General features: G+C 45.3%; 1 protein-coding gene across 2 annotated transcripts in view; it reads left to right on the top strand.

Moving 5' to 3' along the window:
* The window catches only part of nop14 (NOP14 nucleolar protein homolog (yeast)), a 55,088-nt gene that overhangs the window by 1,063 nt on the left and 50,209 nt on the right, over positions 1-3,816 (top strand). The window lies entirely within an intron of this gene.

Genomic DNA, 3,816 nt, shown 5'->3' with positions numbered 1-3,816 from the left:
TCTACATTCACCCCCACCAACCCTCATCACCATCTCCACTCCCACCCCATTGCTCCTGTTCTCCTATTTCCACATTTCTCCACCTCTCCCCTCACTCTCCATCCCCTCCTGCCTCATGCCAGTTTTCACCATCTCACCCCACCTCCACCCCTCGAACGACCATTATCCTCCATTGCCAGCTTCAATGAACTCTCACCCCTATCGTCCCCTCAGACATGCTCTCCTCACTCCGGCTTTCACCTGACTGCGTTAGAGACAAGGAGAAAAGTGAGAACTGCAGATGCTGGAGATCAGAGTCGAGAGTGTGTTGCTGGAAAAGCACAGTAAGTTAGGCAGCATCCGAGGAGCAGGAGAATCAACATTTCAGGCCGGATTCCTGAAGAAGGGCTCTGGCCCGAAACATCAATTCTCCTGCACCTCGGACCTGCCTGACCTGCTGTGCTTTTTCAGCAACACACTCTTGACTGTGTTAGAAACAAAAAAACTACAGATGCTGCAATCCAAAGGAGGCTTGGGAGAACACAGCAGGCCAGGCAGCATCAGGAGGTGGAGAAGTCGATGTTTTGAGAAGGGTTCCACTGAAATGACATCTCCACCTCCTGATGCTGCCTATTTTGCTGTGGTCTGTCAGCTTTCTGCTTGTTCACCTGACTGCAGCTGCCCCAACACTCAATATATACAAGATGGACAGAAGTGGGTAGTGCAGATTAGAGTGGTGCTGGAAAAGCACAGCAGTTCAGGCAGCATCTGAGGAGCAGGAAAATCAACTTTTCAGGCAAAAGCCCTTCATCAGGGTTGAGACAAGATGGGGTCAAACAACCAGATGTCTGTTAGATTAGATTACTTCCAGTGTGGAAACAGGCCCTTCGGACCAACACGTCCACACCGACCCTCTGAAGAGCGACCCATCCAGATGCATTCCCCTACATTTACCCCTTCACCTAACACTACGGGCAATTTAGCATAGCCAATTCACCTAACCTGCACATTTTTGGACTGTGGGAGGAAACCAGAGCACCCGGAGGAAACCCACGCAGACACGGGGAGAATGTGCAAACTCCACACAGGCAGTTGCCTGAGGCGGGAATTGAACCCGGCTGTTTGGTGCTGTGAGGCAGTAGTGCTAACCACTGAGCTACTGTGCCGCAGTTTGAGTTAGTTGTGTGAAAACAGAAACTATTGTTTCCAATCCTCACTCTAAACTTCATTTCCTAGTTACCACCTCTATCAAATGTGTTCACAGTTTTGGTGTTGTATTTCATCTACCATGCAGCTTCAGGTATGATGCTTGCCTGCTCTTAGACAGTTTCATCTTGCCTTTAGCTCAGCTCATCAGCTCCAATATCCCACTATTATGCCTTTGTTACCCAAGACTCCACTGTTCTATTGCACTCCTGACCAGTCTCTCAAGTGCTACCCTCTACAAATGTAAGGTCAACCAAAATTCTGCTGCCCATGCCTTGCCTCTCAGCAAGAGCTGAATCTCTCTCTCCCCTGTGTTTGCTGACTTACATTTGCTCCTTGTCAAGCAACATCTTGAGTTTAAATGTGACCATATTTGCTTTCAAATCCCTCTGTGGCCTTGTTCCCACCTGACTTAGTAATCTGTGGCCCAGCAATCCTCCATTGCTGGTGAAACTCAACATATCCAGTGGGAAGGAAGGAGAATATCAAATCTGAACAAAGTTGTAAAGTTAACTCTGCTACCTTCCCACAGATGCTGACAGCGCAGCTGGGTTTTGTTAGCAATTTGTGTTTTTGTTTTAGATGTCAGTATCTGCAGTTCCTTTCTAATCTTCCATGTTATCTATGTACGTGTAATTCCAGCATCTTGTGTGTTGATTATAATTCATCATTAGTGAGTACGTCTTTGGTGGAGTTCTGGCCCTCCCCAGTTTAAAGGTGAGCTTTGTGTTCAGCAAAAGTTAGGAAAATGGTAGGCTACTGCAGAAAATACGGAGATATGGCATTGAGGGTGAGTTGGAGGTTTGGATTAGGAATTGGCTGGATGGAAGAAGACAGAGGGTAGTAGTTGATGGCAAAGTTTCTTCATGGAGTGCCGTCACTAGCGGTGTTCCGCAAGGATCTGTTTTGGGACCATTGCTGTTTGTCATTTTTATAAATGACCTGGAAGAGGGGTTAGAAGGTTGGGTGAGCAAGTTTGCGGATGACACGAAAGTCGGAGGAGTTGTTGACAGTGAGGAAGCATGTGGCAGGTTACAGCAGGAGATAGAGAAGCTGCAGAGCTGGGCAGAAAGGTGGCAGATGGAATTCAATGTAGCTAAGTGCGAGGTGATTCACTTTGGGAAGAATAAAAAAAAGATGGGGTACTGGGCTAATGGTCGGATACTTGGTAGTGTGGATGAGCAGAGGGATCTTGGTGTCCATGTACACAGATCTCTGAAAATACCCCTACATTTACCCCTTACCTAACACTACGGGCAATTTAGCATGGCCAATTCACCTGACCTGCACATCTTTGGACTGTGGGAGGAAACCGGAGCACCCGGAGGAAACCCACGCAGACACGGGGAGAACGTGCAAACTCCACACAGTCAGTCGCCTGAGTCGGGAATTGAACCCGGGTCTCTGGCGCTGTGAGGCAGCAGTGCTAACCACTGTGCCACCGTGCCGCCCACTACAGATGGAAGTTGGTTATACTGAGGTCGGTCTCAGATTGGCCACGAATAGTGGAATGACCTTCTTCTGTTTTTACATATAACTACGAGAATTAGTATAGTGTCGGAAGAGGCAATTCAGAGAGAAAGTGAGGACTGCAGATGCTGAAGAAAACAGTCGAAAAATGTGGCACTGGAAAAGCACAGCAAGTCAGGCAGCATCCGAGGAGCAGGAGGTTCGACATTTCGGCATAAGTCCATACTAACCATCCAAAGAACATCCCATCCAGACCCTTGCTCTAACCCTGCATTTCCTATGGCTAACCCACATAGCCTACATACAGAGGACTGTTGAAGGAAATCTCAACATCCATCAGAAACCCCACAGACACAGAGAGGATGCGCAAACTCCACACAGACAATGCCAAGGTTAGACTTGAACCTGGGTCCCTGGTGATGTGAGACAGCAGTGCTCGCCTGTGTGCCACTGTGCTGAAGCAGTCTGAACACTATTGTTTTGAAGATGTGGGTGTACTGTACCTTTTAAGAGAGTTAAAAGCTAGCAGAATTACCAAATGTTCTGAATAAGATACAAGGTAACATGTGGTTCAGCTACTGGAGTAGCTGGTTGCCTGGAGACAACTGTTACAACATGGAATAAATGCTCCTGCTTAATTTACACCAGCAACACAAAAGATTTAGCCCATGTAGTAATCTGTGATAATTTGAGAGGCCAAGACCTATTTATAGTGAAAATTAATGACTTTATTTATTTTTTTATAGATATTTTTATTAGAAATTTAACATTTTTACAAGTTTACAAAAATAAACAAAACTCTCAAGTACAAACATTGATATACAATTAAATCTTAAATAAATAATAACCAAAATTTAACAAAAGAAAAATACAGAGAAAGGAAAAAAAAACAAAACTCAACTAACTACTAATCTAACCTACAATTAACCACAAAACTCAACTAACTACTAATCTAACCTACAATTAACCAGAGTGTATAATTAAGTCTCTTACACTATTCAAATAGGAGAAAGAAAAGAAAAAGCAACGGATAACACAGAAATTGGGTAGTGAGATACATGCTCGGAATGTATTAACATCAAATGTAACAAAACCCGTATTTGTGCGGGATTCCTCTCCCAAGGGGCCCCGGACCAGCCAGGTTCGCAATCTCAATTAAAT

This window comes from Chiloscyllium plagiosum, chromosome 2 (genome assembly GCF_004010195.1).
Source record: "Chiloscyllium plagiosum isolate BGI_BamShark_2017 chromosome 2, ASM401019v2, whole genome shotgun sequence".
Lineage (NCBI taxonomy): Eukaryota > Metazoa > Chordata > Chondrichthyes > Orectolobiformes > Hemiscylliidae > Chiloscyllium > Chiloscyllium plagiosum.
The sequence above is the reverse complement of the archived record's forward strand: the minus strand, read 5'-3'. Positions and strand labels throughout refer to the sequence as shown.